Source organism: Ipomoea triloba, chromosome 1 (genome assembly GCF_003576645.1).
Source record: "Ipomoea triloba cultivar NCNSP0323 chromosome 1, ASM357664v1".
Classification (NCBI taxonomy): domain Eukaryota; kingdom Viridiplantae; phylum Streptophyta; class Magnoliopsida; order Solanales; family Convolvulaceae; genus Ipomoea; species Ipomoea triloba.
The window spans coordinates 18278215-18293642 of NC_044916.1; the positions used below are offsets into that span (position 1 = coordinate 18278215).

General features: G+C 37.2%; 1 long non-coding RNA gene across 1 annotated transcript in view; it reads left to right on the forward strand.

Moving 5' to 3' along the window:
• The window catches only part of LOC116016909, a 2441-nt gene extending 1434 nt beyond the window's left edge, over positions 1 to 1007 (forward strand). Inside the window, exon 2 of the long non-coding RNA XR_004097822.1 lies at positions 858 to 1007. This is a non-coding gene — a long non-coding RNA (uncharacterized LOC116016909). The remainder of the gene's footprint in view (positions 1 to 857) is intronic.
• The last annotated feature ends 14421 nt before the right edge of the window (positions 1008 to 15428 follow it).

Sequence of the window (15428 nt, forward strand, 5' to 3'; positions counted from 1 at the left end):
TATATATATATATATATATATATATATATATATATGCGAAAGTATGTTTATACTGTTTAAAGTGCATAAGTGAGAAAGTAAAGAATGTGATAAAATGAAATTATGGTGTGAAGTTGGAGACTATTCCTTTTAACATTCACAATGGATTCACAAACAATGGGCCCTGAAGTGATTGGTGTTAACCACGTTGAGTAACCTTGTAGAAACATATCCAGGGTTACTAGAGCTAGTGACTAACCTGCGGGCTTGGAATCCCGACAAGGGGTGTGCACACTAAAGGTCCTAGATCTGCTTCCCCTAGTTGGAATAACTAGGTTGTGGTAGGTGGTGGAAATGAGAAGGAAATGGTGGTGTTAATTGGAATATCTTTAACTTTATTATGGTAAAGCTGGTTATTACTATTTAAATGCTTATATAATTATGACTGTGATGATGAGTATGATTATGGAGTACCGATGAGAATTGGATTGTAATATGGACTGAAATTTATGATAAGGAGAAGATTAAGGATGTTAATATGAATGGTGCTAGGAATCGATTGATTCATAAATGGTTGACTATGGGTTCGCACCATTATAATAATAGTATTAAGAATGGACATATGTAGTGTTAGTGGAATTTATATAAGTGTATAACTAGGTAGATGGATTTCAAGTAAGAGACAGGTGAATGTTGATTCACTAAACACTTTTTGTACAAGTCTTCATTGTTAACTTATTTTCAGGTGAAATCTCATCAAATGGGTATAGTTACAAAACTCTCTTATGCGTGTTTTCAAACCTTTGTCTACTTTTAAGTGACATTAGATTTCCTTACTTAGCCGTCGCGCTAACTACACTTCAATGTGTTCTTATCAGTTGCAGATTAGTGTGGACCCCTGTAGCCCAGCAAGCTCTGAACAGAAGAGAAGTACAGGTTGAGGTCTACTCTATCTTAGAATAGATACTCTGGAAGGAGGACTTCCTTATGTATTAAGTTTGATATTGATGTTGTAGTTTGATGTTGCATTTTGAGGTTGTAAGTTTAGCCTTAACGTTTGGGTATAGGAGAGATACCTAAGCGTGGCGGTAACACCCGGTTTTCTGCTGGCTAGATGTAAGCTTCCGCGACGCATTATCAGTGATTTTGTAATACAAGTAAGAGTTGAAAATTGGGGTGTTACAAAGCCTTTAGATGATTCGGACTTGTGTTTCTTTAGTTCCTTTCTCTGAGCAGCTTCCAACTCTTCTGCCTTTCTCTTGAGATAGTTTGGAGGGTTTGAGCTCATGTGATAATGAGTGCGATGGGAGGCAGTCCTAGTGCGCAGTTTCACCTTCTTATCTCTTAGGATAGCACTGATCACAAACTCATAGCCAAGAACTTTTAATAACCAACTGGATGCAGGATCAACACCCGTTTGAATATTTTTGATCAAAAAGGCAAAGATAACTCTCGACCAATCAACATGATAGTTATCTAGAAGTGCACATATCATTCTCATCTTCATGTCTGAAATTTTATCGGTGCCGGATTTCTTGCTTTCAACAATTTTATTCAGAATATCAACCACAAATTCATAATCCATCTTCAACATCTTCTTCTTTAAGATGGATGGAATGGATGAAGGTTGAGAATAACCTTTCATCTTTTTCCACATCCGTTTCCTGCTGTAGTCTTTTCCAGAACAATCTGGATGAAAACCGTCTCCACAGATAGGAAAACCAAAAACCTTCCTCACATCCTCATGAGTAACAGTAACCGTAGTTCCATGAACTACTGATCGTATTTCAACAACCCCATTAACAGTATGTAATTCAACATTGATATAAAATTTCGTCACATTAAGAGGGTACCATGTTTTGTGTTTAAAAGTCACAAAGTTGTAATGATTACCGTCTTTGAGACATTGAATCACATGATCTCCAAACTCTTTATTAAGAACTCTTTCGAGAAAGCCGCTGACATCTAGCATTGATCCAGCCTTAACCATGTAGTTTTTGGATTTTTGACCCTTAAGAGTGGTGAGGAAGAATCTGAAAACCTCAAGGTCCTCACATGGTCGGGGTATGATTCTTGGTGGTACGAAGGATTTTTCTTGAGGAGACTTGGGCTTTTCCGGTGAAGGTAAGGGTTTGGGAACAGGACCGTGGGTACTGGAAACTTCATCGGAGGAGGGGTTAGAACTCCCAGAAGATGAACTTGAACTGGATGACGACATGATAGCAGAACTAGAGATGTTTGCAGTGGCTTACGGTTTTGGAGGGATAAAGTTTTTGCTTTCGAGAGGGTGAAAAGTGGAATATGAGTGGCGAAAGAGGTTATATATGGTGAAGATAAGTGGGTCGGGTTACCAAAGGAAATTGGAGCGGATTTATGAATATAAGACAAAAGTCCTTAAATGCCCTTTATTGTGGGAGCAAAAATGGCAAAAGACCATAGTCATGGCTTGTGCTGAAAAGGTCACTAGCCCATAAAATGAAAGATGCATTTAATGAGGAGAGAGAAGATACTCATTATACCATCTCGTCGTTGATAGACCGTCCTTTCAAGTCTGACGGTTCAGTAGTTCAGCGCAGGTCGAGCGCATGCCTCTAAGTCATCAGCGAATAGAGCTTTGACACGTGTTCCACCATGATCCCACGTTCTCAGAATAAACGGTCATAAGTGGGTTATCCCGGGAAATATGATCAAAACTTGTTCATCAAGATAGAAGTTTAATCCTTCGCTTCCCTTAGACTCAGTAAGAATGTTATGCATAAGGACTTAGTTGATAATGACTCGGTAGCTAGTCCTTCGGTTGGCATATATTCGGTAAAAGACATTTGCTGAGTGAGTTAACAGTCTTCGGTACTACTGATAAACGGATACTCTTTGGTACTAGAACAGATATCTTTCAGACTTAGATAGAGACTGCCATTCTTCGGTAATTTTAGAATGATTCGGAATAAAGAGAAACAGATCACACAGCCAAGAAGTTTGATTATTTCATTAGGAAACATCATTCAACAACCAAGAGAGCATTACACAAACATCAATCCGAACCCTAATTTCATTACAAGGAATAGCAGTTACTTCCTTGCCTTGCCCTTGCCCATCCTTGCATGTCTGCTGTTTGCAGTGGACAGAAGGCTTTGGCCTTGGCTACTTACCGTGGTAGGGAGGCTTGGAGCAGGTTGAGTGCTTGGGGCAATATCCGGGTTCCATGATGGAGGCATCGGTCCATAACCAGGTTGGTTTTCTAGCACCGAGGACTGATCAGGGACATCATCTGGCTCAAGCATCTCCTCAAGGTACCAGAGATAATCTTCATCAAAGTTCTCGTTTGCCGGCTGGTTCTGGGCATGGTTCTGTTGGTACCAGCCTTGGACGTCATTCCATGCATCATCTCTAGTGTTGTCAATGGAAGGAGGAGGTGTTTGCCTTGGCACAAGATCCTGATCCGGCCAGAATGGCTCTTCGGTTGGTGGAGCTAACCCTCCAGAATGAAAGCCTGGCACGGACATTGTTGGTGGCTCGGGCACGTAATCCTCTGATTCCGAGTCAGATAACTCCAAAGGATGAGTAGACGTGTCTCCCTGAAGTGGTTGACCCTTTTCCTCTCTCAGTTTGTTGAGCTTGTTTTTCCTTCTTTTAACAGAAGTCTGAATGAGAACCTTTTCTTGGTTGGTTTCTCTTCGGAACTGGCTTTCTTCCCTTTGCCTTTGTCCATTCCTGCAAGATAGAAAACAACACAAAAGAAGAGGTGTTTGGATACCTCTCCCTTCCTTTGTTGTGATCTATTCATAGAGGGGTTGGAACTCTTTGATTGGTTGGTTTCCATCTGATGTGACCATTCAATATTGCAACCGCCCAAAAGCGTTTGAGTTTATCCTTTAATGTTAGTTCGTGAATGCTGATTCTTATGGCTGAATTAACTCCAATGTGTCATAAATGATACGTCCTTTTAGTTTTGGATTGGTTCGGTTGTCTATACATTAATTCATCTCTATCATCCCGAGTTCAGGCCGTAAAGCAGAGAACCTTGCCCCGGCAAGAGGTTTCGTGAGAATATCAGCAAGCTGTTCTTCGGTATTCACATATTCAAGTTTGATATCCTTTTTCTCTACACGGTCTCGGATGAAATGATATTTAATATCAATATGTTTGGTTCTTGAGTGCAATACTGGATTCTGAGTTATAGCAATAGCACTTGTGTTATCACACATAATGCTTACTTCCTTAGCAGATACCCCATAATCCTTTAGTTGTTGCATCATCCATAGTATGTGTGCACAACAGCTCCCTGCTGCTATGTATTCGGCTTCAGCAGTGCTTGTAGCAATAGAGTTTTGTTTTTTTCTGAACCAAGAGACAAGCCTTCCCCCTAAGAACTGGCGTGTCCCAGATGTGCTCTTTCGATCAATTTTGCAACCAGCAAAATCCGCGTCAGAATATCCAACTAGATCGAAGACATTACTCTTCGGGTACTAAAGTCCCACACTTTGAGTCCCTTTCAGATATCTTAATACCTTCTTGGCAGCACTTAGATGACTTTCCTTAGAATTAGCTTGAAAACAAGCACATACTCCCACGGCAAACGATATATCTGGTCTACTAGCAGTTAAGTATAGTAGAGAACCAATAATTCCTCTATACTTCGTTTGATCGACCTACTTTCCTTCGTTATCGATATCCATACGTAGCGAGGTGTTCATGGGGATTTTGACCGATGACTTCCCATCAACTCCAAACTTCTTGATGAGATCCTTGGTGTATTTTGCTTGATTTATGAAAATCCCATCATGTTCTTGTGTGACTTGAAGACCTAAAAAGTAGTTTAGTTCTCTTATCATGCTCATTTCGAATTTTCCTTGCATGAGTTTTGAGAATTTTTCACATAGATCCGAATCTGTGCTTCCAAAAATAATGCCATCCACATAGATTTGTACCAGTAGGATATGATCTCCATTTTTAATTCTGAAGAGGGTCTTGTCTACTATTCCTTTCGTGAATCCGCAACTTACAAGAAAACATGACAGAGTGTCATACCAAGCCTTTGGTGCTTGTTTTAAACAATACAAAGCCTTTTTGAGCTTGTAGACTTTATCCGTCCCGATTTCTGAGATAAATCCAGGAGGTTCTTCAACGTACACTTCTTCTTCCAAAAGTCCATTTAGAAAGGCACTTTTGACATCCATTTGATAGACCTTAAAGTCTTTCCATGCAGCATAAGCTAGAAAAATTCTTATAGCTTCGAGTCTGGCTACAGGAGCGAAGGTTTCATCAAAATCAATTCCTTCTTCCTAACAGTATCTTTTTGCTACTAATCGAGCATTGTTCCTAAAAATGACTCCTTGCTCATTCATCTTGTTTCTGAATACCCATTTGGTTCCAATGACGTTTTGATGAGTTGGTCGTGGAACCAGTTCCCATACGTTATTTCTCTCAAATTGTTGTAGTTCGTCCTGCGTGGCTATGACCCAATCCGAGTCATTTAATGCTTCGTCTACAGTCTTCGATTCAATTTGAGATATAAAACATGCCATCATGCACTCCTGAATGGATGCACGAGTTCGTACACTGTCATGGATGTCTCTGATGATTTGGTCTTGAGGATGATTTCTCAACCATTTTAGATCAGGTTGAAAAGTGGTAGTGTAACACCCCAATTTTCAACTCTTACATTTATTACAAAATCCGTAATAAAACGCTGCGGAAGCTTACATCATATCAACAGAAAACCGGGTGCTACCGCCACACCTAGAGTGAATTCTATCACCTCTTTGACAAACTCCACTCTAAGTGCACAGGCTAAACTTACAACATTAATAACAATCCCTGTCTACATCAAAGAGTAGACCTCAACCTGTACTTCCCTTCTATTCCGAGCTCATCGGCTACAGGGGCCCACACTAATCTGCAACTGATAAGAAACACATTGAAGTGCAGTTAGCGCGACGGCTAAGTAAGGAAATCCGATGTCACTCAAAAGTAGACAAAGGTTTGAAAACATAATCATTTGGAAAATAGTATATCGTTCAGTGAATCAAAATCCACTCGTCTCGTAAGACAAAATCATTTCTTTCTCAAAGACGTTACAAAGTAACTCTTTACTCATTTTTAAAACTTCCTTAGTTTCATATAGTAAGAGTGAGGCCTACAACCTCGGGCCATGGCACTCCAGCCCTCCCGTAGGTTCCTCCCTTATCCCAACCCCGGGCCGTGGCACTCAAGCCTTCCCGTGGGCACCTCTCCTTATTCCAACATGACGACATAACGGCGAATAGACTTCGCTCTAACAATATAACGACCACTGGGCAAGGGCACTTAAAGCCACCCGTGGGTCAATCAAGGTCCTCCTCAACTTACTTTAGAAACTACGGTTTTGAAAACATGATTCTTCCTTCAATTTTTCTTACTCAAATCATTTCTTTTGGACATATTTCACCAATGAGTCCAATATTTGAAATCGGCTACCTCTTTAGCCCCTGAAGGATTTTCAAACATCATTTTCTCAAACAATAAGGTTTTGACAACCTTTATATCAAAATAGCATACGTTTTTCAACGTAAGTTTTCATAAACATTTTTGGATACACTTCATATGTCCATCTCACACTTAAAATCAACCAACATCCTTAACTATCGTCCTCAACAACTTCCACTATGATCAACACCATTAGATCATAACTTGAGGATATCGTACATCCAAATATATATAAATTCTAATAGGTAAGGTCATTGCCTAACCATAACCCAAAAATCATGAGATTATCATTTAATCTCTATCATTAATCCATGTCCTTAGCATCACCTGATCACCATTAACTTACTAACTACCTCACAATTATCACTAACACATCCATAATCATACTAAGCATAATTCAGAAAATTTCAGCTTGGCGCAGTCCGAAAGATTGAGCCGGTAAAAATAGTTTCCGAACTCTTTTTCACTTGAAATTTTTATGGTAGAATCCCAACTTATAGTACTTGATGTCCATAAAAAGTTTTGGTCATTTTGGTCCGCGAATAAACACAGAAAATTCCATCTTTGCCCTTGGCAGTGTGCTGTCCGGAATTTTTCTCTCTCTGGACCAGTTTTGGAGAAAAATTCGAAAACCATACTTATACTACTCCGATCATTATGAAATTTTATATGCGGGTTCTACACTTATAGAACTACATGTCTAAAAAAAATAGGATCAAAATACCTTACCAATTTTTCCCAATAAATCTCGGAAGTTACTGCCAGAATCTGCCCTGATTTCCTTTCACTATTCTCACAAGTATAAGCTCATATGAACATAAATATAACATATACATGCATATCCAAGCTATGAACATGTATAAAAAAATATTTCCAAAGCTCAAAAACACCATATTTCAACCAAAAATCAATTATCCAAATTCAAGTGACTAATTCCAACTTAAGGGAATTCCTTACCTCAACCGGGTTACTAGTTCTCGTAGAAGGCTTTTGGAGTTGATTTCCCCAATTTCACCTTAAAACCCTATGATTCCACCAACAACATAACACAACATACAAGAAATCTTAACTTAGATTCATAACCTAGGAAGGATTACAAAGCTTTCTACCGAATAAAATCGAAGATTTACCGAACGTTCTTGAGAGATGTGAAGGAAATTAGCTATGGAAGCAATGGAGGAAGAAGATGATGAAGATGATCTCTTTCTCTCTCCTCTCCTCTTCATTTCGGCAAAAGCAAGGGAAAAAGGAAAAAAAAATTGGCTTTTATACTACATCACAATCTTATGTGATAAGATTGGAAAAAAAAATAATAAAATAATAAAATATCTTCCAACTTATCAGTTGGGGTCCAAACAGATAAAGTTTCGGTAGAAAATAATCCAGATAGAATAATTTCCGAAACTAAAAATTTATTCCAGACTAACCCTCAAAATTGGGCTAGGTTCGGTGCACCGCGAAATTTAGTGATGTATGATCAAAATAAATTTTCGCTGCTACGAGCTGATTTAATTAAATAGGAAATTCAAGAATAATAGTATGGTGTCTAAAAATCCATTTCCTATGACAAACGGGTCCGAATACTAGCTCTTAAAATTTTTACGGTTCGTGACCGGGACGTTCGATCGCAGCTTAATAACAACTATACTCACTTATAAAAATTCTTTTGAAATATCTGAAGATCATAACTTATGAATGTCAACGCCTTAGGATAAAATAATAATGTTAGGAAAATACGGGGTATTACAGGTAGGAGGTGCTCCTTCATCTATTGTGGATTCATCGTGATTGCTTTCATCTTGTTGTACTTCTGGTTGATTTGGTTCATTAGCATCATTCAGTAATACTTCTGTAACACCCCAATTTTCCACTCTTATACTTTAACACCCCATCATTCAGTAATACTTTATTACATCTACTCAACAGAAAACTGGGTGCTACCGCCACACCTAGAGTGAATTCTATCACCTCTTTGACAAACTCCACTCTAAGTGCTAAGGCTAAACTTACAACACCAACACACTACAACAACATCATAGTAGACCTCAACCTGCACTTCTCTTCTATTCTAAGCTCATCGGCTACAGAGGTACTCACTAAACTACATTTGATAAAAACAATACACATTGAAGTGTAGTTAGCGCGACGGCTGATAAAAACAATACACATTGAAGTGTAGTTAGCGCGACGGCTGATAAAAACAATACACATTGAAGTGTAGTTAGCGCGACGGCTAAGTAAGGATATCCACATTGAAGTGTAGTTAGCGCGACGGCTAAGTAAGGATATCCACGGGTTATTCAAAACTAAATAAAGGTTTTGTAAAAAAAAATTGTTACATCAAAACTCTATCCTTACTCATCAGCCGAGGTTCTACCTGCAACAGTTACACATAGCAACGTGCACACATAACAGGCAACAATTTCAATATCAATCTTGAATCACTTTCCCTCTAGACAAGGTCATACAATAATCATTTACTTACTCAAAGCATATATTGCCAAACATTTAAGCATATAAGCAAGTAATGGAAAAACACAAATTCCACCTTTTTGTTCTCAATCACTTTCTTTGAAAAACATTTCCCTCATAAGGAAATTCTCTTCACTTTTCACCTTTCAGAGAGATCACCCATAACCCTTAGGTATTTTCAATACTTTTCACATACCTCTTCTCCGTAGCTACAGCGTAACTACATTCATATTTCAAAATCCACTTGGTTCTAAATAGAAAGTGAGTGTGAAACCTTTGGAGTATCCTTTCTCCACTTTTGACTGACCACTTGGATCGTTCAACTCGGGTTCAGTGGTCATCGCCCGGTCTAATATTGATCCCCTGGACTTATAGGCGCGTTGGAATGATTCCTAGCTAGCCTCACTAGGTTCATAAGAACGACACCTACCCGAAAATAGAGTGACTATACTTAAGTGTGCACACCCCCGCAGGAGACCCTTTTCCTTCCAGGTGATATAGTACTCGGCGAATAGACTTCGCCCACAGTATGAACTGGTCATACAATAACATAACCACCATACGGGAAGGCACTTTAAGCTCTCTATCCCGTAGGCTACAAGACAAGGTCCTTCACCACTTTTACTAGAACTAAGGTTTGAAAACATTTTCCTTCCTTTTCCCTTTTCTTGAGTCAAAATCACTTTTTAGACATTTTCCACAAAATCAAGTCCTCCTTTGAAATCAATCACCATTCTTAACTTAGTTCAAAAGTCTTGTCTCTCAAAACATTTTGCTCAAAACATTTCCCATCATCACACTACACATATGTATATATGCACTCAACATAACATTTTCCACATTTATGCATACTCACATAAAGTACACATACCATATATATATACATAATACAACCTTTATTTAATTATACATATATATACTCATATATGTACATATATATATATATATATATATAGTTTAAACACACACACATCGCACGTGTATATATATACATAATACACACATAACTATATATACTACACGTACATACATATGTTTCATATACATAATACACACATATATATATTTACTATACTACAAACATATATTTAACACACACACACGTACACAGTATATATATATACATCATACTACACACAATATATATATATGCACATATCACGACACACACACCCACCACATATACACACACGGCATATACATATATATTTATACCTAAATACATAGTTTCCCCACTTCATAGCATATGCACACCACATAACATATAGGTTTCATGTACACCAATCAACAACAATTCATAACCTAGCTATCAATTATCTAGTTTCAAATAACCTCAACCAAATAAGGGGATTCCTTACCTCAAGAAGGTTTACTAACACCGTAGGAACAACTCTTGGATCTTTTTCCCAAATTCACCTTAAATCCTATGATCAAAATCAACACCATAACACAATATTTTAAGAAACTAAGCTTAGATTCAAGCTCTAGGAAGGAATGCAAAGCTTTCTACCGAATAAAATCGAAATCTTACCGAATAATCTTGAGAGTTGTGAAGAAATTTGGCTATGGAAGCAAGGTTTTAATGGTGGAGGGAGATGAAGAATCACACACTCTCTCACCCTTTCTCTCTTTTCGGCAATTTGAAGGGAAATGGGGAAAAATAAATGGGAACAAAGCTTTTATATTTTCCCTTATGTGATAAGAATGAGGAGTCTTGAAGACTAAGTCACATTGGATCATCCCTTATAAGATAAGAATGAGGAAGATGTGGATAAAATTGTGACACTTGTCAAAGTCTTATGGTTCCTCAAGAAAAATATCTTCAATTGGACTGGTAAGGGTTAAAACAGATGAATTTTCGGTAGAAAATAATCTAAATCCAATAATTTTCGAAACCACAAATTTATTCCAGTCTAAACCTCAAAATTGGGCTAGGTTTGGTACACCGCGAAATTCCGCGAGGTACGATCACAAATAAATTTTGGCTGCTATGGGCTAATCTAATTAAATAGGAAATTCAAGAATAATAGTATGATGTCTAAAAATCCATTTCCTAGGACAAACGGGTCCGAACACAAGTTCCTAAAAATTTTACGGTTCGTGACCGGCACGCATGATCGCAGCTTATTGGAATTAGTGAGGGGTTACAACTTCGGTTTGAGGTGAAGTGTTCGGTAGATGATTAGGAAAGATAGGATAATCATCATCTTCTGAATCCATTCCTTCGGATGGTTCTTCAACTTCTCCATCCTTTGTTTCCTCAGCAGTTTGTGACCTTTCGGAAATCACCATGTCTTCCTTAGATGATTCGTCAAAAACTACATGTATTGATTCTTCTATCACCATGGTTCGCTTGTTTAGGACTCGAAAAGCTTTGCTCTTTTCAGAGTATCCCATGAATATCCCTTCATCAGCACGTTCATCAAATGCCTTTAGGTGTGACTTTCCATTGTTATGAATGAAACATTTACTTCCAAAGATGTGGAAATATCTTACAACAGGTTTTCTGCCCTTCCAGAGTTCGTAAGGTGTAGCTCCATGAACTTTATGAATGAGAGACCTGTTTTGAGTATAGCAAGTAGTGTTTATAACTTCGGCCCAGAAACGTTTCGGTAAACCAGAGAAGGCGATCATGGACCTTGCTGCTTCCTTAAGAGTTCTATTTCGTCTTTCAGCAACGCCGTTCTATTGAGGAGTCCTTGTCGCTAAAAGCTGATGCATTATTCCATGTTGTCCACTGAAATCCTGAATGACTTTGTTTACGAATTTGGTTCCTTGATCAGACCAGATTTTAGCAATGCTTAAATCCTTTTCTGTCTGAAGTCTTCAGAGCAAGTCTAGTAGAACCTTTTCGGTCTCATTCTTCTTCTTTAGAAAAGATGTCCACGTATATCTCGTATAGTCATCTACTACCACGAGACTGTATTTTCTTCCACTCAGACTAACTGGATCAACTGGTCCAAATAAGTCCATATGAAGTAGACTTAAAGGCCGTGAGTTGGTGTTGAAAGACTTTGTCTTGAACGAAGACTTGATTTGTTTCCCTTTTTGACAAGCTTCACAAACTTTATCCTTATCATAGATTATATTTGGTAGTCCTTCAACCAATTCCTTTCTTGCAAGCTTGTTGATGGCTTTGAAGTTGAGATGATTGAGTTTGTGATGTCATTCCCAACTTATGTTTCTCTTGCTTTTGGCTATCAGGCAAGTATTCGGTTTCACCGTTTCCCATGTGACTACATACATATTCTTCCTCCGTTTGGCTGTCAGTAAAACTTCATAACTTGTTTTTGAGATAACTTGGCATTGATCTCTTGAGAATTCAACTTTATATCCTTTGTCGCAAAACTGACTAGTGCTCAGAAGGTTAAACTTTAATCCTTTGACATAAGAGACTTCTTGAATAATTAAGCCATTTTTCACAACGAATGGATGGTTGAAAGGTTGTGATGTTTCTCCAACTTGAAATTCTTGTGATTAGTTTCCTTGCGAGTTAATACCTCCATTGGTCCTTCGAGTATTAGCGATATACCAGTGCTGGTCCCTCGTCTTTGGAACGACCAGGAGTCGTCCTCTATCTTTTTCAAAATAACCACCCGTGGTCCTCTCGTAGAAACGGTGTCAAACTAACGTTAAAAATGAGGGCAAACTTGTCATTTCCATGTATTTCATGTTAAGGCTGTCGTTTTCGCCCAATTCTTAGACCCAAGTTCAAGTTTTCCGGTTATTTCCGCCATTTCCGAATTCCTACGGACTTCTCAAAGCTCAACACCAAAGCCTCTGCTCCTCATCTTCATATACTCTAAACTCTCTCCTCTCTCCTTTTCAGCCTCTTACCTTCATTTTTCCCGCATTATCTCCTTCTCCCTGAAAATGCAATCTTTAATTTCTCTCTCCAACTCTTCTTCGGCCACGGCGGTGGTTTAACCTCTCACCTATTCCAGTAAAATTAAGGTTCGAAAAATATTTCTTTAGGCTATAACATTCATGAGATGATCTCCCGATGCCTCAAAAGAATTATTATAAGTAAGGACAGTTAGTAATAAGCTGCGATCGTACGTCTTGGTCACGAACCGTAAAAATTTTAGGAACTAGTATTCGGACCCGTTTGAGCTAGGAAATGGATTTTTAGACACCATACTATTATTCTGGAATCTAGGAAATGGATTTTTAGACACCATACTATTATTCTGGAATTTCCTAAATGGATTTTTAGACACCATACTATTATTCTGGAATTTCCTATTTAATTAAATTAGCCCATAGCTATTATTCTGGAATTTCCTATTTAATTAAATTAGCCCATAGCAGCAAAAATTGAATTTCCTATTTAATTAAATTAGCCCATAGCAGCAAAAATTTATTTTCCTATTTAATTAAATTAGCCCATAGCAGCAAAAATTTATTTGTGATCGTACATCGCGAAATTTCGCGGTGTACCGAACCTAGCCCAATTTTGAGTGTTAGACTGGAATAAATTTTTGGGTTCGAAAATTATTTGAATTAAATTAGTTTCTACCGAGAGTTCATCTGATTTAATCCCAATCAGTCTAAGCTAAGATATTTTTAAGATCAAACCACAAAGAGGTGACACTTGTCACCATTAATTACCATGTGTTGGGAGGAGACTAGTCAACCAAGTGGGTAAATATTTAAGCATTTTTTTCCCCTTTTCCCTCATGTTGGCCGAAAAATTCAAGGAGAGGAGAGAGTGAGATTTTCATCTTCTTCTTCAAGCTCCAACACTCCATAGCCAAGATTTCTACACATGTCTCCAAAATATTCGGTAAAACTCCAATTTTATTCGGTAGATAGCTTTATTTTTCATCCTAGAACATGAATCTAAGTTAAGATTTCTTAAAATCATGTGTTATGTTGTTGATGGAATTCTAGGGTTTTAAGGTGAATTGGGGAAAATCAACTACAAGGATCTTTTACGAAACTAGAAACTCGATTGAGGTAAGGAATCCCTTTAATTGGTTGAGGTTGTTTGNCGGTAGATAGCTTTATTTTTCATCCTAGAACATGAATCTAAGTTAAGATTTCTTAAAATCATGTGTTATGTTGTTGATGGAATTCTAGGGTTTTAAGGTGAATTGGGGAAAATCAACTACAAGGATCTTTTACGAAACTAGAAACCCGGTTGAGGTAAGGAATCCCTTTAATTGGTTGAGGTTGTTTGAAACTAGATAATTGATAGCTTGGTTGAAATATGATGGGTTCCAGGTGGAATTTTTGTGTACATGATGTATGTATATATATGTAATTGTATCTTTCATAAGGTATATGTACAAAATGTTGTGTTGGTATGAGGTGGTTGTTAATGTGCCTAAATAATTAAGTTAAACATACTATGTCTATTATATTAAGTATGTAATGTATGTACGTGTAGTGTAATAGGTATATATATATTAATATGTATTGTGTATATACTTACGTGTATGTACATGTGGTGTAATATATATATATATACATATTAATATGTATTATGTACATATTTATGGGTACGTGTAGTATATATATATATATATATATATATATATATATATATATATATATATATATNTATGTGTTATATATATATATATATATATATATATATATATATATATATATATATATATATATATATATATTTATATATGTGAATTATGTATACATATGGAAAGTATGTACGTGTAGTATAGTATATATATATATATATATATTTATGTATGTTCTATTATGTATATATATGAAAAGTATGTACGTGTAGTATAGTATATATATATATATATTTATATATGTTGTATTATGTATATATACATGGTAAAATGTCACATTTGGTGTATAGATATGGTATGTATAACCCATAATTATATATGTGGTTACTGAGAAGAATAAATATATTCTATGTGTTATGCCTATGTTGAGGTTGGGAAGTGTATATGCTATATGCATTGAGATGTATGTGTCAAATGTGAGACTTATGTGAAAAATGTGGGGTTGAAAGTGTAGAATTGTTACACTTAAATTACTTTGGTGAAAGGATGTTAGTGGATCATCCAAATGTTTTGCAAAAGAAATGGAGAATTTTTGAATGGGGATAAAAGGAGGATTAATTTCCGAGTATTGGAATTGACCCAAGTATGTCCAAAATATTCTCATAGCAAGAAAGGGGAAAAGAGTAGAAAAATGTTTTCAAACCTTAGTTCTAGTAAAAGTGGTGAAAGATCTTGTTAACCACGGAATAAAGATGAGCTTAAAGTGCCTATTCCGCATGGTAATTATGTGTATGATCAATCATACTGTGGGCGAAGTCTATTCGCCGAGTACTATATCACCCGGAAGGAAAAGGTACTCCTACGGGGGTGTGCACACTTAAGTATAGTCACTCTATGTTCGGGTAGGTGTCGTTCTTATGAACCTAGTGAGGCTAGCTAGGAATCATTCCAACGCTTCTATAAGTCCAAGGGATCAGTATTAGACCGGGCGATGACCACTGAACCCGAGTTCAACGATCCAAGTGGTCA